The sequence below is a fragment of the Aedes albopictus genome, chromosome 3 (assembly GCF_035046485.1).
Source record: "Aedes albopictus strain Foshan chromosome 3, AalbF5, whole genome shotgun sequence".
In the NCBI taxonomy this organism is placed as follows: Eukaryota; Metazoa; Arthropoda; class Insecta; order Diptera; family Culicidae; genus Aedes; species Aedes albopictus.
In genome coordinates this window covers 14,847,792-14,872,408 of record NC_085138.1, presented here as the reverse complement: position 1 = coordinate 14,872,408, position 24,617 = coordinate 14,847,792, and the positions used below count along the sequence as shown (strand labels likewise).

The following is a 24,617-nucleotide window of genomic DNA, read 5'->3' as shown; positions in this document are numbered from 1 at the left end:
CAGAAAGAACCCTAAAAGAAATTGCAATGGAAAAGTTCCAAGAAATGTAAGAAAGCGTTTCGGCGAGTCCCTCGTAGTATTTTTACCGTTCCAACACCAACTTGGAATATCATTTAAAAACCCAACTTTTGATGTAAGGCCCCGAGGGCAAAGTCTCAAACTCAAGCAGAAACTCTTTGGAAAATGCTTCACAAATAAGTTGAAAATTGATGGAGTGATACCTAGAAGTATTATTTGAGATATCCCCCTGTAAACTGTTCAGTGAAAACTCTGAAATACTTTTCTAAAGAATTCCATTACTATAGAGTTTTTGGAAGAACTTTGAAACGTTTTCTTAAAAAAAAACAAACTAGCAGCATATTTAATGATTATTTTCGAAAACCTTAGTAAAATCTTGAATGACCTGTGTGATAATTCACAGTTACAGCGTATCCAGTTGATACACATCTATAATCTCACAAGACATTCTGTTTTATGGCGACAGCTAAAAACGCCAGTTCACAACGTGTCCAGATGGCTGCACCCTAGTTCATAGCGTATCTGGATGGACATACATGGTACTCTAGCAAACAGCTTGTCGGGATGGCAATAATTTGAAACAATCTGTTTGCAGTTTGTCCGGATTACCACACTCTAGTACACATTTTATCTGAAGGACCATACTCTAGTCTACAGCGTGTCTGGATGATATGGCATCCAGCGTGCCCATAACGTGTCTGATGACCACACTCTAGTTTACAGCGTATCTGGATAATTGCACTCTAGTATCCAGTGACTACACTCTAATCTATGGGTGACCACACTCTAGTCGATATCGTGTCTGGATGAATACACTTTAGTATACGGCGTGTCTGGATAATCAGGCTCTAGTTTACAGCGTATCTGGATGACCGCTTTCTAGTACACTGCGTATCCGAAAGACCACATTCTAGTTTACAGCGAGTTTGTAAGACCGCACTCTAATCTACAGCGTGCCTGGACCGCATTCAAGTCCACATCGTGTCTGGATGTACACACTTTAGTGTACAGCGTGACCGGATATTTAGGCTCTACCCAACTAACATTTTCGCTGTATAACAGTTTAAACGAGCTTTCTTCCAAAAGCATTTGCTCCATAAGCTTTTATGCAGCTACTTTTGTTAGTAGGGTAGTTCACAACGTGTCTGAACGATCAGAGTGTATGAACAACTGCACTGTTGTCCACATTGTGTCTGGATGAACAGACTTTAGTGTGCAGCGTGTTTGGATAATTAGGTACTAGTTCACAGCGTGTCTGGATGACCAAACTCTAATCTACAGCGTGTCTGAACGACCGCACTCTTGTTTACAGCGTGTCTGGATGATTAGGCTCTAGCTCACAGCGTGTCTGAATGATCACACTCAAGTACACAGTGTGTCTGGATGACTGCACTCTAATCTGCAGCATGTATAGACGATCGCACTCCAGTCCACATCGTGTCGGGATGGACACACTTTAGTGTACAGCGTGTCTGGATAATTAGGCTCTAGTTGACAGCGTATCTCGATGACCGCTTTGTAGTACACAGCGTGTCCGGATGACCAAAATATAGTACATAGTGCGTCTGGATGACCACACTCTAGTCTGCAGCGTCCTGGATGACCGAACTCTAATCTACAGCGTGTCTGGATGACAACACTCTAGTACACAGCGTGTCTGGATGACCAAGGATGGAAGAAAATCACTTCTAACGATAAATGATACACCATACTAACAATCCAAGATAGCCGTTGCTCTTGCGGTAGCATGATGCGACACCCTCGCGCTGTGCTCATATCACAGAGCAATCAAACATCTGATGCACGCTTTATCGCGGGATCTATCATTATCGGATCATGTTACAAGTCGCGATAAACTTTATTCATCACAATTATGGCCACTTTTGCACCCGGAACCAAAATTCATGATCTGGAATATTACATTCATATGCATATCGTGGAGCTTCAGCAATAAGAATGCACAAAAAGTGATCGAAATCGAAATTTATCATTTCGACTTCATGATAACGATCGCATCGCGACCGCACATGCCGAGCGATTCATTATTCGCGGAGCATGGTTTGTTATGAATGCTTGACGACAAAATTCTATCGTTGTTGCTATGATCGCGCGATGCCTTCCAACCGCGACACATTTGGGATCCTATCATGATCACTAGATTTCCATCCTTGTGGATGACCACTATTTAGTCCGCAGCGCGTCTGGATGATCACATTCTAGTTTACAGCGTCCTGGATGAGCGCATTTCAGTACAAGGCGTGTCTGGATGACTAAACTCTAGCCCGCAAAATAAAATCTGTTCTGTTGTATTGACGGTTGAAAAAAAAAAACCCGGTTTGCGGATGACCGCACTCTGGTCCACAGTGTCATCTAATGACCACGACCATAGCTAAAGCATGTTCGGATGACCATATCTTTAATTTGAGAAGAAACTCTGTCTCATGACGACAGTAAAAAATCACATCCTTAGTTAATTGCATGTCGGGATGATCGAATCCTAGTCATTGGGCATGCCTGGATGACCGTGTCTCAGTCTACTATGTGTCCGGTCTAAATATTCATTATATTTCCAACACAAACGGAGAAAATGAAATATTAAAAAAAAAAACAGTAGAAATGTACGGTAGCAAGAAAAATGTTGATCTGTGGGAAACACTTGAAGGAAAATTTTGTAAAGGAATATTTTTCTGCCTTGAGATCACAGATAATCCATTCCGGTGCTGGGTTGAAATCATGTGCTACCAATAAGATTTCAAGAGCTTTAGGAGTAGACACATTTTAGAAAAGTTCTTCAAGATCCACAGAGTAATTCCTTGATGAATCTTTGACAATATTTCCGGTGGAGCTGTATAGGCAAATCCTAGATCACTGGAGCAACTCCTGCTAAGCTCTTAAAGTAATTCCTGAAGATTTCTGTAAAACAAATCTGAAGTGAGTGTTTTTGCTCAAAGGAATTTCTGTAAAAAACAATCTGGTAAGATTTCTGGGACGCCTTCGAACAGGAATGTTTGGAGGAATTAAGTTCCCGTAAAATAGTGACGAGACTTCTGAAAAAATTGCTGCATAAACATATTTACGGCATTTCTAAAGGAATTATTTAAAGTATTTCTGAAACGTCAATAAGAGTTCTCTCATGATTCTCTAGAGACTTCTTACAGAAACAATAAGATTTTTCAAAAGTAACATTCAAAAAGTAAAAATCACGAAGCATTTCTTATGATTACTGGAGGGAATCTCTGAAAAATTGTTAAAATAATCCTTCGAAAAACTCCTGATAATCTTTGGAATCTTTGGGGGTGGTATCAAGATTTCATAGTGGACATGTAGAAGTTTGTAAAAAAAATCCTGAGTTAATTCACGGATGATTATCTGAAGAAATTTTGGGAAGAAGCTCTGAAGCTTTCCTCAAGTATAAGGAATTTTTTTCTGACATTTTTGGACAGAATTTCTGATCAACTTCTTGAAAAACAATATCGGAGGGGTTCCAACAAATTCAAAAAAACATTCAAAACAAAAAGCAACATAGAGCCAATTAATGAACGAATTTCATACCGAATTCATAGAATACTCGATTGATATATTCCCGGGGGAATTTGCTGAGCTCCTTGTCGAAGAACTCTCGGTGAACTATTTGTTCACTTCAGTAGGTATTTCAGTAACAATTTTTCGAAAAATTATCGTGGATTATTTTTATTACTAGAATGTATCTTCGAAGAAAGCCTTAAAGGAATTCTAGCAGAGTTGCCGGAGGATTACCAGAAAAAACTATGGGAGGAATTTCAGAAGAGCATCTTCAAGAATTGTTGAAAGAACCTTTAGAGGATATCTGTTGCAATTTCAAAGAATTCCAGCAGGTATTCATTCAGAAATCTCAAAACTTATCAAAGCAAAATTCATTGTAAAATATTTGAATGAATACAGAAAAACTTGTAATTGGAAGTCACAGAATAACTCACATTTTTGCGAGTTTGTTGGGAGTGGGACTCGATCCCAGGTCCTCGGCGTGATAGTCAAGTGTTCTTACCATCACATCAGGCCCGCTCCACTCACAGAATGTTGTTAATTGACAAATTGAGAGATGAATTTGTGAAAAAAAAATCGCGATCTGGTGGGCTTCGAACTCACCACTCCGAATTCGATAGACCGTCGTTTTAAACAACTAAACCACAGAACAGGTAATGATTCTGCCGAATAGCAAGCCAAATTGAACCCGAGTTCACACCATGAATACTCCTCTTCTTACAAACCTTCTCTTCAAATTTGAATAAATCTTTAAAGATTTGAGTTTTTAGAATAATTCCCGAAAAAGTGCCTGAAAAGATTATCAGAATTCCTGAATGATTTTTAGAGAATGTATGGAAAATATTTTTTAAGAATTTTGAAAAACCGAGAAAATCATGTTGAAAAACTGAGAAATTCATGTAACAATTTTGGAAGTATTTCATGAGACATTTCTAAAATAATTCACTACCGTCTACCCCCGTTGGTTTGAGCGATACCTCATGCAAACCAACGGGGTTCATCTTTTAATTTGAACTTCTAGTAACCGTGTGGGCATCGTAAAACACACTGATAGCAACCCTTTTCGCTGTTTTGTTTTGATTCTGCGTTCCGTTTCACCCCGTTCCATGAACAGAATGACGTTTGAATCATTTTTAGTTTGAACGATGTGCGGATTAGCGGGGGTCAAATTAAAAAAGTGTTCAGAATAGATGCGGTCAAACCAACGGGGGTAGACGGTATATCAACGGATAAAATTTTCTATAAAATGCTTTATAGAAACACAGGAAATGTTGTTGATGTTGTTTACGGATCCATGTATCCGAAGACTTTTCAATTCTGTAGATCTGGCAACACTGTGCCAGTAAGCCACGGAGTAAACATATTCGCGAACGACTGCCCCAACCAACAAGCAGGATTGTCCTTTCAACCAGGGCGCGCGCGACACTAACCAACCAACACGGGGAGGGACCATGTTTGATGATAATAACAGTAATAATAACGATAGATGGCGCTGGCTGGTTGCTTCTGTGCAAACCACCGAAACGCCACGTCGTCATCGTCGCATGGACCTGGTAGTGCAGGCAGAGGTGAGACACATTTTTTTCCTGTTTACCCTTCCTGAGTCGGTGCCAGCGGTGTCAGCGAAAAATTTCTATGCGCTTCCACGGTTGCCGCGCCGCCACCGTTATCAAATTCTAACTCGAAATTTATCACCTGACGTCTGGTTTGGTTGCCGATCAGACACACTTGCAGGGGAAAATCACTGTTTCATGCCTCAAAACTTGAAAATGTAATTACGGCGAGCCTTTTTCCACGTAGATAACGTCAGATTCCAACCGCCCCATCCAAGTAGTCACGTGTTGACCATCATTAACGCGAAGTGCGTTCGCTTCTTGACTGGGCGTTTAACCTTTATCACTTTCCTATCCCCCCGGAAATCGACAGCCATCGGATCGTGTGTCACTACTCTCTGGAAATCGAGGGAACGATCATAAATTAATTACCGGTGTTGATAACAACTCAGCGCCATTAAACATTCAAAAGCGTGAAACAGCCGCACGTCCATCACCGACCGATAGTCCTTGTCTCTGCTCGGGAAGCGGGGATAGGACAGTGAACGAAAAAAAAAACGCAGCCGTCATTGCCTTTCTCCCGTACACTCCGGGCAGGACAGCTAGCTGCGAAGCCCCGCAATAATTATCCTGTCTATCACAGTTTTTCCCCGGCCCAGTCGGTGTAACGCGATGACGACTACTGACGCGGAGAGTGCTACTCTACGCCTATGACCGCTATCAACCTCGTGCAGGGGTGGATCTGTAAACTCTCGTTCGCTGCTCGTTGCCTCTGCTGACTGCTGACTGATGGCAAGTTATTAATAGACACACGCCCGCGTTGACCTTATTTTCCCGTGACCCTCCTTCCGATGTAACGCTGACTGCCTCTTGGGAGGCTAGTCATTTGTTACCATTTCTACCCCACCCCAAGTGCCACCATTATCCCGAAGGATCCCGATGATTAGAAAAAAATCCTACCCCCCACGAGAAGAAAGGGAAAAAAGATAATCAATTAATGGCTGCTCCGGAGTATCGCTTCGACGTGACCACCTTTGAGCGATTCCAAGAAAATTCCAAGTGTTTGTGTGCAAATTACGCCCCTTCTACAACAATAATTAAAATTTTCCAGTAATTTTCTTCGCGCGAGAAACTGTAAACTCACGTTGGAGTTGTTTGTTGGGAAAAATAAAAAAAATAATCATCGAAGGAGGCGTTGCCCTCTCCCTCCATCAACTCATCCACCACGCATCAGCTCGTGGAGCGGGGGGTAAGACACTGAAAATTGATGACTCGGTTGTTTTTCCTTCGCTTCCCTCGCTCGACACGACACGATTCTAATTTCCATTCGGAAAATTATGATATCGAGAAAATGTAATAATCTCTCGTTGAGGAAAAAAAATGTTTCAATTTTCCCGAACACAGTGTCCTACCCCCCACCCTCTTGGCCGAGGCCCAACGCAACGGTGCGATTCAAACCGCGCCTTATTCCGAATCATTTTCTGGTATTATATGAGATCATAAAACAATATCGTCGCTCCTCTCGGTACAGCGTGGCGGTGGTGAGTCCTTTGCCAAGCAAGTCCTTTTGAAGGGGAAGGAAGGTGATCAGGCCTATCGCTCTGGAGACGGGGAGCGGGAAGAATTTTTTGATTAAATCTTCCGTGTTTTTCCTGTTCACCCCGCGAGGCGTTGTCGTCATCGTCGTCTTCGTCTCGGAATCGAGCCGAGTCGGTCGCGGAAAGATAAAAAGGAAATGGATCGGTTTGGGGGGTGGCCGCGGATGGTGTGGTGGTGGTCGTTCCACGGCGCGGTGTAATGATAATAAAAATAATAAAATTTAATCATTGCCTGGATTGGATTGGATCAGGTGGTGATGGGCGGGTGCGGAGGTAAGCTGAAGTAGGTGTTGGATTGAAATCGAAATTAGTTTCAGGAGTACTTTCTGATAATCGCAGAATGCGAAGAAGGTTTGTTTTGGTTGTTGAATGTTGTTGAGTTCCCTGCAGAAGAAATCGAGTTTCCCCAGAAATAATCGAGCTACTTTCAGAGGGAATCGAGTAACCTCCTGAGGGAATTGAGTTCCCTCTAGTATGAATCGAGTTCTTTCCATAGAAAATTGAGTTCCTTCCATAGGGAACCAAGATCTTTCCAGAGGGAAGTGAGAACCCTCCAGAGAGAATCAAGTTCTTTTCAGAGGAGTTCCATTTGATTTCGGAGGAACTCGAGTTCTCCCAAGAGGAAATCGAGCTACTTTCAGAGGTAATCGAGCAACCTCCAGAGGGAATTGAGGGAATCAAGTGGGAATCGAGTTCTTTTTATATAAATTTGAGTTCCCTTTTGAGGGAATCGAGATCCCTCCAAAGAAAACCGAGTTCCTTCCAGAGAGAATCGAGTTCCTTCAAGAGAAAGTCGAGTTTCCTTCATAGGGAATCTTGTTTCCTCCAGAAGGAATTGAGTACCCTTTACAGAGAATCGAGTTCCTTCCAGAGGAAATCGAGTTCTTTTCAGAGGAATTCCATTTGCTTTCAGAGGAACTCGAGTTCTCCCAAGAGGAACTCGAGTTCTCCTAAGAGGAACCCCAGTTCTCCCAAGAGGAACTCGATTTCTCCCAGAGAGAATCGTGTTACCTTCAGAGGGAATCAAGTTCCCTTCAGAGGGAATTAAGTTCCCTCTAGATGGAATTGAGTACCCTCCAGAGAGATTCGAGTTCCCTCCAGATGGTTTCGAGTTTTTTTTTTCAGAGGAATTCCATTTGCTTCCAGAGAAACTCGAGTACTCCCAAGAGGAAATCGAGTTCCCCCAGAGGAAATCGAGCTACTTTCAGAGGTAATCGAGCAACCTCCAGAGGGAATTGAGAGAATCTAGTGGGAATCGAGTTCTTTCCATAGAAAATTGAGTTCCCTCTTGAGGGAACCGAGTTCCCTCCAAAGAAAACCGAGTTCCTTCCAGAGGGAATCGAGTTCCCTCCAGAGAGAGTCGAGTTTCCTTCCAGAGGGAATTGAGTACCCTTTAGAGAGAATCGAGTTCCCTACAGAGGAAATCGAGTTCTTTTCAGAGGAATTCCATTTTCCCTTTAGATTCTCATATCTTCAGAAAATCATCCAAAAAATCAAAATTTCTCCAGTGATTACTTCAGAAAATCTTCCAGGGATTTTTTTTAATTCGGAAAATCTTGCACGGATTTCTTTCGAAATTTCTAAAATCGGATTTCTAGAATTTCCTTCGGAATTTTCACTAGGGGATCCTCCAGAAATTTCTCCAAAAATCCTCTAGGAAAGCTTTCATGTGTATTCTTAAAAAATCATCCGTAGATTTTTTTTATCGTGCGAGAATCTGTAAGAGAATTCTTTCCGGAAATCATCCACGGATTCCTTCAGAAATGCACTCTGAGATTCTTAAAAAAAATCAAAGATTACTCCAAAAATATCTTCCACAGACTTCTGCAAAGAAATTTCTACACTATTCCTTGAGAATTTTTTCCAGGGATTCTTTTAGAAATTTCCCTAGAGGTTCCTTCAAAAATTCCTTACGGGATTCCTTCATGAGTTAGTCCAAAAATTCCAAAAAAGTCCAAGAAAATCCTCTATGTTTTTTTTTAAATAATCCATGGATTCCTTCAGAAATTATTCCGGAAATTCGGCCTCAAAATCAATGTCTATTCTTATCTACCATAATGTGATAATTGTTTCTTCAGAAAATCTCCCAGGGAATTTTTAAGAAATTCTGCCATGAATGCCTTCGGCGATTTTTCTGAAAATTTTCCATTTAGAATATTTTTAGTTTCCTTTAGATTTTTTTGGATTTTATATACAACCTTTCCTGGATTTCTTCCAATATTGCTCGATGGATTTCTTTAGAAAATTCACCAATAATTCCTTTCTGAAAGACTTGTACGGATTTATTTTGAAAGCTCTTTAAAACAACTTCCATGCATCGCTTTAGAAATTCCTTAGGGGTTTTCATTAGAGGATCCTCCAGAAGTTTTCTAAAAAATCCTCTGGAAATGCTTTTATGTGTTTACTTGTAAAAATTCTCCATGTATTTTTTTTCTGGTATCTGTACGAGAATTCTTCCTGGAAATCATCCACGAATTGCTTCAGAAATGCATTCAGAGATTCTTTAAGAAAATTCTCCAAGTACAGTTCTAAATAATCTTCCACGGACTTCTACAAGGAAATTTCTACAAAGATTCCTGCAGATTTTTCTTCCAGGGATTCTTTTAGAAAATTCCCTGACGATTCCTTAAAAAATCCCTACCGTCGTTGCATGTCGCATGTAGGCTGCTTCAATTGATATGTCAGGCCATTGCGTTTCTCCTCTCTAAATTTCTCTTGAAGCCTTCAGTTAATTCTTTCAGGTTTTTCCTCAGAAATCTTCCAGAATCTTCCAGAAACTGAACAGGCTGTTTCACAAGGGAGCACTCTGGATTTTTACCCAGAAATTTTCCAAGAAACTCTCCAGGATTTCCCAAAACGATTTCCCCCAGAACTCTAACCGATTTACTTGAAACAACGCTTCGGAACTTCTCAATTCTTTAGGATTTTTTTTTTTAAATAAATCCAGACATTGCCTTCTCGTTGTATTTTTTTTGGAATTTCTTCCAGCAGTTCTTCAGGGAATTTATAAAAAAAATCATCTCAAACTGCTCCAGAAATGTCTGCGAGTGCTGCTGCAAGAACCATTGGTTGCTCCAGAAATTACTCTGGAATTTCCTTCAGAAATATCTTAAGGATCACTAGCTTCCTCCTGGAGTTTGTCAGAACATTCTCCTTGAAACTTTCCCAGAAATTTCTCCAAGAATTTCCGAAGTAATTCGTCCCTGAGTTTTTCCAATAATTTACACTGGATTTTCCAAGGATTTTTTCCAGGAATTTAACCAGAAATTTCTCAACGAATTCCTCCAGGAATACCTCCAGGAATTTCTACAGAAAATCCTCCAATAATTCATCCAGGAATTCTTCAAGGAATTTTCACTGTAATTCCTTTAGGAGTTTTGCTAAGAATATCTCGTGGACATTCTCCAGGAATTAGTTCAGGAATTTCTTCAGGAATATTTCCACAGATTCTTCCAAGAATTCTTCCTCCTGAAAACCTCAAAGCAATTCCTTCTGAAAGTGTTAAGGATTCTCCCAGAAACTAATTTAGAAATTCCCTCAGGAAATCTCCCAGTAATTTTTTCAGGACTTCTTTCAAAATTCACCCAGCAATTTCCAGGATTTTTTTCATGGATTCCTCTAAGAAATAACTCCAAGAATTTTCCCAGGTACATCAATTTTTCCAACATGTTTGTTTATTCCTTCAGAAATGCCTTCAAGAATTCTCCCAGGAATTCCCAATTTAATTCCTCTGAAAATTCTAGTAACAATTTCTACAGAAGTTTCTGCAGGGATTTCTTTGAGAATTATTTTAGGAACTTCTCCAGGAATTCTTCAAGCAATTCTTCTAAGAACTCTTCCAGGAATTCCTCCAGGAAGTTGTCTAGAAATTTCTCTGGGAATTTCTCCAGGAATTCTTCCAGAAAATCCTCCAACAATTCTTGCAGGAATTCCGCCAGGAGCTCTTACAGGAACTCTTCCAGCAATTCTTCCAGGAATTCATTTAAGAATTCCTTAAAGAATTTCTCCAGGTATTCTTCCAGGAATTCGTACAGGTATTCTTCCAAGAATTCCTCCAGGAATGCTTCCGAAAATTTCTTCAGGAATTCTTCCAGGAAATTCTCCAGTAATACTTCCAGGAATTCCTTCAGGAATTCATCCAGGGATTCCTCCAGGAATTCTTCCAGGAATTCCTCCAGGAATTCTTCCGAGAATTCCTCCAGGAATTCTTCCAAGAATTCCTCCAGGAATTTTTCCAAGAATTCCTCCAGGAATTTTTCCAAGAATTCCTCCAGGAATTTTTCCAAGGATTCCTCCAGGAATTCTTCAAATAATTCCTCCAGGAATTCTTCCAAGAATTCCTCCAGGAATTCTTCCAAGAATTCCTCCAGGAATTCTTCCAAGAATTCCTCCAGGAATTCTTCTAAGAATTCCTCCAGGAATTCTTCCAAGAATTTCGCCAGGAATTCTTCCGAAAATTCCTCCAGGAATTCTTCCGAGAATTCCTCCGGGAATTCTTCCGAGAATTCCTCCAGGAATTCTTCCGAGAATTCTTCCAGGAATTCTTCCGAGAATTCCTCCAGGAATTCTTCCGAGAATTCCTCCAGGATTTCTTCCGAGAATTCGTCCAGGAATTCTTCCGAGAATTCGTCCAGGAATTCTTCCGAGAATTCCTCCAGGAATTCTTCCGAGAATTCCTCCAGGATTTCTTCCGAGAATTCGTCCAGGAATTCTTCCGAGAATTCCTCCAGGAATTCTTCCGAGAATTCCTCCAGGAATTCTTCCGAGAATTCGTCCAGGAATTCTTCTGAGAATTCCTCCAGAAATTCTTTTGAGAACTCCTCCAGGAATTCATCCAAGAATTCCTCCAGGAATTCTTCTGAGAATTCCGCCAGGAATTCTTCCGAGGATCCCTCCAGGAATTCTTCCGAGAATTCCTCCAGAAATCCCTCTGATTTTTTTTGAAAATTTTCTAGAAATCTTTGCAGACGCTGGTCTATGCGTATTCACAATTTGTTCTCCAAAATTCTTTAAAAGTTTTCTACAAAAATACTTTCAGAAAATCCTTTAAAAATGTTGATTAAAGATTTCTGCAGATTGTTTTAAATAATTTCTCTATATTTATTCGGGAATTCCACCAAGGATTTGCTGAGGAATCCAGAAGGTCTATAGAAATTCCTCCTCGGAATCCTTCAAAAATTTTCCAGTGATTTCTTAAGATATTCCTCTAAAGTTTCAGTCAGAACTACTTCCGACGATTTCTACAGGGATTCTACTGAAAATTTCTCCACTACCAAAAATTCTTGCTCCCGAATGCTAAGCATTAGTCTTCCTGATTAAGGAACTCCTCAGGGTTTCCAGGCAGGAATCCCTTCAGACCTGCAGCAGTTCATACAGATATTCCTCGATGTATTACCACAGAAATTCATCCAGCATTTCCTCTAAGGATAACTTGTATACGGATTTTTTTAGGAAATTTATTCAAAAATATTCTACGGAAATTCTTTTAAAAATATTTCAAGAGTTTTTATCTTGAAATCTTTGCAGACGCTTGCCTATGCGTTTCTACAGGTATTCAGGGTTTGTTTTTAAAAATTTGTCCACGGATTTCTCCCAGAATACTTCCAGAAAATCGTTCAAGAATTTTAATAAAGTGTTTCTCCAGATTTTTTCTATATTTTTTCTAATTTTTTTTGAGTTCCACCAGGGATTTCCCGAGAAGTTTCTTCAGGAAATTCTTCACAAGTTCTCGAATTCATTGAAAAAAAATCCCAGTAATTTCTTTCCATTTACAACTCTTTTGAAAATTTATTCTATCTCCACCGACTTCTTCAGAAATTCGCGGATTTATTCGGGAATTTCGGCAAAGTATTTTTTGAAAAAAAAAATTCGGCAATTATTCTTACTTTTTCTTTACAAATTCTGCAGGGATTGTTTTTAAAATTCCCAGGAATTTTTAAAGAATTCTCGGAGGTATTTTTTTCATTAATTTCTGCAGATATTTCTTTAGGGGTTTTCCAAAAGTACTACTAGAAATCGGAAAAAAATACTGAAGAAATATGAAAGTAATCTCTGAAGGATTAACTTGAAAATCCCTGAAGATACCTTTGAAACTCCTAGAACAAATTTAGGTTTTTTTAGAAGTTCTTGAATATTCATTTCAGAAAATTATCTTATGAGCGAATTAGGGATAGCTGAACAAACACTTTAAAATACCTCCTTTAAAAAAAAATTTTCAAAGCAAGTCATTTCAAGAAAAAATAATTGAGAAATTTGAAAGATTTTCTGATGGAATGCTTGAAAAAACTGCTGAAGATACCTCTGAACCAGAGCCTTAACGATTAATCATAAATCTAATCATGATTAATGATTAATGATTAAGATTAATCAAAAATCATTAATCATAATCACTAAAATTTCTTATTTAATCATTAATCATTAATCTTAATCACACTGATTTTGCAATTTAATCATTAATCAGTAATCATAATCATAAGGAAAAAGAATTAATCAATCATTAATCATTCATTACCAAAAAAGATTCACCATATAAAATATATTATCCAACTTGAATTGGTTCAAATGCTGTTCTAAGTGTGATTCTTTTTTTCAAAAATCTCCCAGACAAAATAACTTTTACTTTTGAAACTTCAAAAATATTTTAAACAGCAAAAACCTTTTAATCATTTCCAGTTTTTGTGATTGATTAATCATGATTAGTCATGATTTTTAATCAATGATCCGTTTTTAATCAATAATCATAATCAATAATCACAGATAAAACCAATTTTAATCATTATTCATAATCTTTAATCATCCTAAAAATCAAATTAATCATTAATCATAATCAATAATCACCGAAATTAGAATTTTAATCATCAATGATTAATCATGATTAAAAATTTTGTTAATCATGAACGCTCTGCTCTGAACGGATTTACAAAAAAAAAATTACACAATTTCTGAAGCGGTTTGTACACAAAAAACTCTTTAAAACTACCTGGAAAAATTTCTGAAGAAAATTTTGCAAAAACAAAAAAAAACTGGAAGAATATTTCAGAAAACCAATTTTATCTGGTATTGTATCTTCTATAGAATCGTTTTCGGGAATTCATAGAGAAACCTTTGAACAAATTTCTAGAAGAATTTCTTGAGAAATTTCCAGAAATTGTTTAGGAGAAATCCCAAAGAAAAATTCTTGGAAAAAAATCTCATAAGATTTCTGGAGGAATGCCTTCAAAAATATTTCATTTGTATAAATACATCCAGGAATATAGTTACGAACTTATGCAGCAATCCTTGAGGGAATTTCCTATAGAATTTCTTAAGGAATCCCAGGACGGATTTCGAAAGAAATTTCTGGGGAAACCCCTTAACCAGTTTTAAGGTAAATGTTTTGAGAAATTTCTTGAGAAACTTCAGAAGAAGTGCCATGAAAAAATCTTGTGGGAATACTTGAAACAATCTCGGGAAGAATCCCTGGAGAAATTTTGAAAGAAATCTATTGACAAGGATGCATTTTGAAGGCATACTAAGGGGAATCTTTAGAGGAATTCATTTTTTGAAATCTTGCGAGTATCTTCTTTGTGTGAAAATTTCAGACAATTTTTTGATAAATCCTTAAAGAATACACAAATGGAATTCCTGGCGGTGTCTCCGGTAGTCATCCTGGAGAAGCGAGTTCCCTCCAGAAGGGAAGCGAGTTCCCTCCAGAAGGGAAGCGAGTTCCCTCCAGAAGGGAAGCGAGTTCCCTCCAGAAGGGAAGCGAGTTCCCTCCAGAAGGGAAGCGAGTTCCCTCCAGAAGGGAAGCGAGTTCCCTCCAGAAGGGAAGCGAGTTCCCTCCAGAAGGGAAGCGAGTTCCCTCCAGAAGGGAAGCGAGTTCCCTCCAGAAGGGAAGCGAGTTCCCTCCAGAAGGGAAGCGAGTTCCCTCCAGAAGGGAAGCGAGTTCCGTCCAGAAGGGAAGCGAGTTCCGTCCAGAAGGGAAGCGAGTTCCCTCCAGAAGGGAAGCGAGTTCCCTCCAGAAGGGAAGCGAGTTCCCTCCAGAAGGGAAGCGAGTTCCCTCCAGAAGGGAAGCGAGTTCCCTCCAGAAGGGAAGCGAGTTCCCTCCAGAAGGGAAGCGAGTTCCCTCCAGAAGGGAAGCGAGTTCCCTCCAGAAGGGAAGCGAGTTCCCTCCAGAAGGGAAGCGAGTTCCCTCCAGAAGGGAAGCGAGTTCCCTCCAGAAGGGAAGCGAGTTCCCTCCAGAAGGGAAGCGAGTTCCCTCCAGAAGGGAAGCGAGTTCCCTCCAGAAGGGAAGCGAGTTCCCTCCAGAAGGGAAGCGAGTTCCCTCCAGAAGGGAAGCGAGTTCCCTCCAGAAGGGAAGCGAGTTCCCTCCAGAAGGGAAGCGAGTTCCCTCCAGAAGGGAAGCGAGTTCCCTCCAGAAGGGAAGCGAGTTCCCTCCAGAAGGGAAGCGAGTTCCCTCCAGAAGGGAAGCGAGTTCCCTCCAGAAGGGAAGCGAGTTCCCTCCAGAAGGGAAGCGAGTTCCCTCCAGAAGGGAAGCGAGTTCCCTCCAGAAGGGAAGCGAGTTCCCTCCAGAAGGGAAGCGAGTTCCATTCTGGTGGAATCGAGTTCCATTCTGGTGGAATCGAGTTCTATCCATAAGGGAAGCGAGTTCCCTCCAGAAGGAAGCGAGTTCTTTACAGAAGGGGAGCAAGTTCCTCCCTGAAGGGAAGCGAGTTCCTTGCAGAGGGCATCGAGTTCCCTCCAGGGCAAACCGAGTGCTTTTCAGAGAGAGTTGTTGGGAAAACATCCGCCATTTTCAATCACCATTCGCTTCCCCAGAAAAAAATTATAATAATTAGAAAAATCAATCACTTCCTCGTCAACAAACAAAAGCATTGTTATGATTGTCGTCGTCGTAAGTGGTTCCACCACATAATAGAGGGCAGATGTTGTTTACGTTCGTCCGAGAATTCTTCCTGACTGGGGCCCTGCCGGCACCCACATCAAGGCTCAAATTTCACCGTCGTTCGTGCGTCCGATCGAACCGAAGTCGTCGTCGTCGGCGGCGCTCTGTGTCATTTCGTCAACCCCTTGACAGCGCCCATTGTTTCCAGTTGATCGTAATTAAAACGAGCGAGCTCGAGAGACCCCTGGCTCGGAATGCATGCAAATTTCCCGTTTTGTGATTTGATTTGATTTTTTTCGTTCCACTATTTCGAACGGTCCTATGGATTTCCCTAAGTCGCTGCAGCCACGACCAAGCACTAATTTAAATTTAAATAATAAATCGCACACTCATTAATATAGTTTCTGCGAGCGGTCGGCGGCGGCCGCAATTGACTCGCATCTCACTCACGTACGACAACGAGCACGACGTGGTTCTCCTCCAGGTGCCCAGCCGAGAGGGTGGTGTGCTGCGGCGAACGAGCAAAAGTGCAGGTTATTCAGAAATCGTCGTGTGCCAGTCAGCGTGGCATCGGCGCCCGATCGTTGGGGTGTTATTTGATTTTCAAATTCATTTCATTATTGTTGTTGTTGTGATTATGATTAATCAGCGGCACATGGAACGCGTTTTGTTCCTTCCGTTCATCGTCATCGTATGGGATCGGTGTGCGACCACAGCGGGCGGCGAGAAGTGACCCCGATCGATGAGCAGCGCTCCGCGCGTGAGCCGAAACAAAGAACCGTTCGCTGCGATTTGATAAAAGGGTCAGTCAATTGTCACAAGGCGTCATCCGCGGGAAGGGCGTAGGAATCTAGTACGAAGCGCTCATTGTAGTCTTTATCGCTTCCTTCGTGGGCGTGAAATTGTAGTTGCTTGTCCTATGCTGGGACACATTTTGACGACAGAAAAAAAGACCGAAAAAGACCCGAAAATATGGCCGACAGTTACGACGAACGGCGCGGCGACCAACGAGAACGAGCAACGATAAAGGTTCTTTGTTGGTGTGGAGGGCAATCTCGAACACGCAATATTTCGATACGTTATCAATCATTGTGGACGACGATTTCCTTCCTGAAAATAATACGTTTCTCGTCGTCGTTTCGTTCGACCAAATTGACGGCTCTGCTGGCAGACGGGACGGGACGAGGCAAGGCACTGTAAAATGTAATGACCGCCAGCAGTTCTCTTCTACTGGGTGCTCGATATGGTGGTGCGGGCTGCGGTATCACGAAATACTGTCGTTTGTCCGAGCAAGATACTCTCTCGTGCAGCACTCAAAACACCGATCAACGAAGGGAAAAAAGCAGAAGCACAGCAAGCAAAAATATGATTATGATTGCTGTTGGGGGCAGTGATGCCAGAAAATGAAGGGGTAAGATAGGAAAATAATCAATGAAAAATCAAGTATTGATCTACGAATTCAATTCAAACTATCCCAGAAGATATTCAGATGCACTTACAGTTTGTAATAATCTAGAAAAACTCAGAACATACAACATTTCACCTAATTTTATTCAGATTTTTTTTTTATTTCAGCAATTCCATGAAAAAGTCTGTTGGCAGTTCATTCTGGAATTTTGTTGGACATTAATTGGACTAATCCTTCAGCCATTCGTTTGTAAATTATTTAAAAATTTGTACATACTGCAATTTATTAACAAATTTTTCATTCGATAACGCCATGGATTTTTATTTCAGCAATAATTACTTTACTTTCCTTACAATCCGTTCTACATTTTTTTTTCGGAAATTTCTTCGGTAAATCCTTTCGAAATTTCTTTCATTCTTGTTTTAGCATTGCTACAAGGAGTTCATTCAACAATTTCTTTGAAACATACTTTGAGAATTTCTTTGGGAATTGCCCACTTCTAAACTTATTCATAACATCTTGGGCATTTTATTTTTTATTTTTTTTTTTTGTTATTTTCAAACTTTTTCAATAACTTTACTGGGTACGAATGGCATGGGAAATTCCTTTAAACATTTCTCAGTCAATTTTTGTTGATACTTTTATGGATATTATTCAGAGAACTTCTTCCTCTTGAAATTCACTCAGCGATTTCTCTTGAAATCTCTTCCGATATTTGTTGACGGAAAATTGGAAAGTTTCATTTTGCTTTTGTACACAAATTTCTTAAAAAAAAACTTCGTCAATTGTATTATTTGCCCGGCATTTTTTTAGAAATTCCTTTTAACTTTTTTTAGATATATTCATTGGGAATTCCTTCGGAAATTTCATTGAAGATGCCTCCGGTAATTTGTTTTGAAATTGCAGTAGCAACTTTTTCATGGCACTTGATTTGGTGATTCTCATCATTTTTTTTTTAATTCTATCAGTAAGGGGCTGTTAGGGGAGAGTCCTTAGATTGATGGTTATTTGAAGTGGACTGTAGTTGATTCCTCAATCCCCCAACACGAACGGGATTTTCTGTGGGTAGCTCATCCATAGCACAGTGCCAAAGGAGGGGGTTTTGCGTCACTGTACCCCAAATTTAAAGCAGGACGTTTCTTCGAGGTCCAAGAACACGCGTATAGCATTTAGTAAAACGAAACCGTACAAAGATTACATTTATTCACGAACTACATATTTACAGGATACAAAGTACAAAGAATAAAACCGTATATACAATGCTGTTCAACCGAGGTCTGGCTATCAATTAACATGAACTCAAAACTAGATTGTCCTATGCCTAAAGCAAACCAAAATCACCATTTTGGGGTCCTAATGCTCTCCTGAGAGGATAACGAAGTCACTTCGGTTGGGGAGGGTGAAATATTTCATACCAGTGATGTAGCTTTGAGTGGGCAATGTTACTCCCAAACAGGGGCTGTTAATACGACATAGACTTTTTGGGGGAAAGGGGGTTTGGTCAAAGTCTACACATTTCAAAATTTTTGTTTAGACAAAATCGTACGAGAGGGAGGGAGTTGGCTCTGAGATGACAACATTTTTAACTTTGTGGTTTATGAACAGCTCCAAACTATTCCGGCTTCTATGATTCCTTCGACAACTCCTGTAGAATTGTTTAAACTTTTTTTTTATTTTTTGCCAACTTTTTTGATTTTTTTTACAATTTTTTCTGCAAAAGCTTTAGCAACTACTTTTTTAAAATTAGTTTGAAAGTTTGTTTGTGGGCTTCGTGGTCGTGCGGTTAGCGGCAGCAGTCGTCTAGGCGTATCGTAAGCCTCGGAGTGTGGGTACGATTCCTGCTTCAGTCGGTGTTGTCTAGTGTAAGTAATGTGTTCAGTCTGTGCAGCCTCTGGCTGAAGACGGTTTGAATTGTCTTTTTTTTTCTTACGGAAATTTTAGTTATCTCGGCATCTCCTTCATCTCTTCCGATTGGGAATTCATGAATTTCCAAAGAAAATGTTAAAGTTTTTTAAAGAATAACCGGAAGAATTGTGCAAGAAATTTCAAAAAAAAATATCTGAGAAATTTCCAAGGAATTTTTAAAAACAAAACTGCCGAAGGAATCCCCGAAAGAATTGCTGAACCACTCAGCAAGGAAATTTTCGACTGAAAGATGTACAAATAGTTCCAAGGAATTCCAATAAAACTGTCGAAAGGACTGTCCCAAACAAATCGCCTTTAGAATTTCCGAGAGGATTACCAAAAACATATAAAGAATGACCATCGTGTGCCTTTAGTAATATTGAATAATGAGGCCAGATGATACATATTCCTGTATTTTTCTTTTTTTTTTTCAACTTTTCGTTTTTAGAGATTCTTTAAGAAAATTATCCAAGTATATTTTTAGAAAATCTTCCACAGACTTCTACAAAGAAATTCCTACAAAGATTCCTGCATATTTTTTTCCAGGGATTATTTTAAAAATTCTATGAAGATTCCTTCAAAAATTCCTACCGTAGTCACATGTCGCATGTAGGCTGCATCAAATAATATGTCAGGCCATTGCGTATCTTCAGGAATTCTCCTGCAAATTTCTCTTGAACCCTTCAGTTAATTCCTTCGGGATTTACCCCAGAAATCTTCCAGAATCTTCCTGAAACTGAACAGGCTGTTTCACAAGAGAGCACTCTGGATTTTTACCCAGAAATTTGCCAAGAAACTCTTCACGATTTCCCAAATCAATTTCCCCCAGAACTCTTACCATTTTTTTTTTTTTTTGAAACAACGCTTCGGATTTTCTCAATTATTTAGGAGGTTTTTGTAAATATATACAAACACTGCCCTCTCGTCGTATTTTTTGGAACTCCTTCCAGCAATTCTTCAAGGAATTTGTAAAAAAAAAATCTTCTCAAATTGCTCCAGAAAATTCTGCGAATGCTGCTCCAAGAACTTTTCCATTGGTTGCTCCAAAAATTACTCCGAAATTTCCTTCAGTCATTTCTCCACAATATCCAGATATGCCCTAATTCCACCTAGAGTTTGTCAGAGCATTCACCTTGAAACTTCCCCAAGAATTTCTTTAGGAATTTTCACAGTAATTCGTCCAAGAGTTCTTCCAATAATTTTCACTGGATTTTCCTACGATTTTTTCCAGGAATTTCTTCAGAAATTTCTCAGGAAATTCCTCCGAGAATTCCTCCAGAAATACCTCCAGGAATTTGCACAGAAACTCCTTCAATTATTCCTCCAGGAATTCTTACAAGAATTTCTACAAAAAAAAAAACAAGAAATCTTCACTATATTTCCTCTAAGAATTTTGCTAGGAATCTGTAGGACCTTCTCCAGGAATTTATTCAGGATTTTTTTCAGAAATTCTTCCAGGAATTCATCCAAAAATTCTGCCTCCTGAAAACCTCCCAGCAATTCCTTTTAAAAGTTTTAAGATTTCTCACAGGAATTGATCTAGGAATTCAATTTCCTCTGGACTTCCGTCAGGACTACCTTTAATAATTCTCTCACCAATTTTCCAGGAATTCTTCCAGGGATTCCTCTATGAATTACTAAAACAATTTTCCTAGGAATTCTTACATAAATTTTCTCAACATTTTTTTTTAATTCCCCAGAAATTCTTCCAGGAATTCATTTAACAATTCCTCCAGGAAGTCCTCTAGAAATTCTTATAGGAATTTCTACAGGAATTCTTCCAGCAATTTGTCCAAGAATTTCTCCAGGAATTCTTCCAAGAATTCCTCCAGGAATTCTTCCAAGAATTCCTCCAGGAATTCTTCCAAGAATTCCTCCAGGAATTCTTCCAAGAATTCCTCCAGGATTTTTTTCAAAAATTCCTCCAGGAATTCTTCCAAGAATTCCTCCAGGAATTCTTCCAAGAATTCCTCCAGGAATTCTTCCAAGAATTCCTCCAGGAATTCTTCCAAGAATTCCTCCAGGAATTCTTCCAAGAATTCCTCCAGGAATTCATCCAAGAATTCCTCCAGGAATTCTTCCTATTCCTCCAGGAATTCTTCCAAGAATTCCTCCAGGAATTCTTCCAAGAATTCCTCCAGGAATTCTTCCAAGAATTCCTCCAGGAATTTTTCCAAGAATTCCTCCAGGAATTCTTCCAAGAATTCCTCCAGGAATTTTTCCAAGAATTCCTCCAGAATTCTTCCAAGAATTCCTACAGGAATTCTTCCGAGAATTGCTCATGGAATTCTTCCAAGAATTCCTCATGGAATTATTTCAATAATTCCTCAAGGAATTCTTCCAAGAATTCCTCATGGAATTCTTTCAAGAATTCCTCCAGGAATTCTTCCAAGACATCCTCCAGAAATCCCTCTGGATTTTTTTGAAAATTTTCTAGAAATCTTTGCAGACGCTGGTCTATGCGTATTCACAATTTGTTTTCCAAAATTCTTTAAAAATTTTCTACAAAAATACTTCCAGAAAATACTTTAAAAATTTTAATTAAAGGTTTCTCCAAATTTTTTCATAACTTTCTCTATATTTATTCGGGAATTCTACCAATGATGTGCCGAGGAATCCAGAAAGTTCTTCAGAAATTCCTCCTTGCAATCCTTCAAAAATTTCCCAGTGATTTCTTAGGATATTCCTCTAAAGATTCATTCAGAACTACATCCGACGATTTCTATAGGGATTCTACTTTAGATTTCTCCACTACCAAAAACTCTTGCACCCGAATGCTTAGAACTCGTCTTTCTGATTAAGGAACTCTTCAGGGTTTCCAGGCAGGAATTCCTTCAGAGCTGCAGCAGTACTTACAGATATTCGTCGATGTATTGCCACAAAAAGTTATCCAGAATTTCTTCTAAGTATAACTCCAATAATTTTTCCAATGAAGGAAAATATGCCTCTGGATACGACCTACTGAAGCTCTCAAGAATTCGCAAGGCTCATTTTCTTCAACAAAACTTTAACCCTAAAAGGGATACCTTCATGGCCTCAGTTTCGTCACCTCGCTGAGTGTGTTCCATCAAAGACGACCTCTGAAAGGCGCCTGGGGTCCAATGGACCCCAGGTATCCCTTTTAGGGTTAACAAACATTCACATTTATGCATAGATGTCATTCCTTTGGAATTAGTTAGATAACTTATTTAGAAATTTCTCAGGCAATTTCTTTGGGAAACTCATTCTTTGGAATCTCATTAGTATTTTTTTCAAGATTTTTTTCGGTAATTCATTAGGAAATTACCTTATCAATTCCATTTAGAATTTCTACGGCAGCTTCTTTGAGCAATCTTCCAGGATTTTTTTTTGAAAATTACTTCTGCAATTCTTCTGTTACTTCCCTCTCTCTCTCTTCTTGGCGTAACGTCCTCCTGGGACAAAGCCTGCTTCTCAGCTTAGTGTTCTATGAGCACTTCCACAGAGCTTCATCTGCAAATGACCATTTTGCATGTGTATATCGTGTGGCAGGCACGAAGATACTCTATGCCCAAGGAAGTCAAGGAAATTTCCTTTACGAAAAGATCCTGGACCGACCGGGAATCGAACCCGTCACCCTCAGCATGGTCATGCTGAATACCCGTGCGTTTACCGCCTCGGCTATATGGGCCCTTCTTCCCTTGGTTACTTCCCTCTGCTATTTCTAATTAAGAAATCTTATTTTTTTCTTTCTTTTTCATTTATGTTTCAGCATTGCTTTTAGGAATTCAATCAAAAATGACATTAAATCTCTCGTTGAAATGTGTTTTTTCGGAATCGCTCGCTTCTAAATATTTACCTCACTTATAAAAAAGCCTTTTTCTATTTTTTTTTAAATTTTTCTTGGGAATGTCTTTGACAAATTATTGAAAAAGCTTCTTCGTTTATTACTCTGAGAAATTCTTCGATTATACATCTGATTGTTTATTTAGCCGTTTCCATGAATATTTTCCTTGGAAAATTTCTTTAAGCTTACCTTATCTTTTTTTTATTTTTTTTTTTAATTTCTCAAGCAAATAATTTGAAAGATATTTCCTCTTATTTTTTAGTATAATCTAAGAAAATTCCGGAAATTTTGTAATGAATTTCTGCGGGCATTTATTTTGAAATTTCTGCAGCAACTCCTTTAGAATATTTATAGCAGAATTTAATAGGAGTTGATTCCGTAATTTCTTTCGATTTTTTTTTTAAATCAAGGGAACTTTTTTGCCATTTTTTCTGAAAATTGATTTGATTCAGAGGAATATGCTTCGACAGAATTTAAATAAATCTTTTGGAAGTTTGTTTGGAAGTTTCTTCGGCATCCTCCCATGAAAATTTCCTTCAGAATATTTAAAGCAATTGCATTTGAAACTCCAACACAAATTCCGATTGGAAATTCATGATTTTCTTTTTTATGACAATTTTGACAAAATCCTCTGGAAAAGCTATTGCAATTTCTTAAAATTTGTTTTGACAATTTATTTGAATGTTTCTTCGGAGTTTCATATGAAAATTTTATTGATATTATCTTAGACAATTTTATTTGCTATACCTCTACCTATAACTATAGAAATTGCTGAAGAAGTTCAACCATTGCTGAGTTCCCCAAGGAATTGACGAATGATTTACGTCAGTTCCTTGGATATCGTTAAGTGAATTTTACAGATATGGCTAAAGGCCAAATAATTCTGAAGTTCCTAAAAAAAAGAATTAATAATGTTCAAATTATTTCTCGACCCTTTTTACAAAGAAATTTTCTTAGAAAATCTCACATGGGTTCCTTTCTACATTGGAATGTCTACACGGATTTTCCGCACTCGGATGTTTTGTTTTCAAAAAATGTTTCCTCAGAATTTCTACAGATACTTTTTCAGAAACTGCTTGGTGTTTCTGCAGGAATGTCTTCCGAAATCGAGAACGGATTTCGACAGTTTTTTTTCTTTGAATTTCTATGGAGTTTTATGAAGGGATTTTAAAATTTTCGAAGAATTCCACCAAGGACTTTCCAAGGAGTTTCTGCAGGTAAACTGTGCATTCCTTGAAAAATTTATTCAGGCAGCTTCAAGCATTTCTCTGGGAATCCTTCAGATATTTATTCACAGGCATTCGTTTAAAAATACCTCCAGATTCTTTTTCAGATTTTTAGGATATCTTTAGGAATTTCACCAAGATATATCATCAAGGTATTTCCGAGAAATTCCTTAAGAATTACCGGAAAATTTTCAAAAAGAATCCCTGGAAAAAGGGCTAAATGAAGCATAAAGGGAATTTGTGAAACAGTCCCTTGAAAAATACTTGGAGGAACTTTTGGACGAATTTCCGGATGAATCTCTTGAGAATTTTCTAGGAGAATTTTTGAAGGAGTGCCAATAAATAATTTCTGGAGCAATTTCTGAAGGTTGGTTTAGGGGAATTTATGTAGGAACTAATGAAGATATTCCTACAAGAGAAAGAATTCCTGAAAAACTTTCCTAATTTCAGAAAGTACTCCTACAGAAGAAACTCCTGCAAAAATGTAGACGTATTCCTGCTTGAACCTCCTGCAAAAATCTGTGAAAAAAATTCTGCTACAATAGCCATTTTTAGTAAATCTCTGGAGAAATACTTAGAGAATTATCTTGAGAAACGCCTGACGCATTTCTGGGAGAAATTCTGAAGAACTCCAAATAAATACATGGGAAGGAATATATTCTAAAGGCATTCCTGGAGGATCTTTTCAACTTGCTGAAGTCATTAAAAGAATTCCTGGT

The 24,617-nt window shown here is 39.0% G+C and overlaps 1 protein-coding gene across 2 annotated transcripts in view; it reads right to left on the bottom strand.

Annotated features, from left to right (window-relative positions):
• LOC109427965 (rho GTPase-activating protein gacGG-like) overlaps window positions 1–24,617 on the bottom strand; it is a 456,067-nt gene that overhangs the window by 231,615 nt on the left and 199,835 nt on the right. The window lies entirely within an intron of this gene.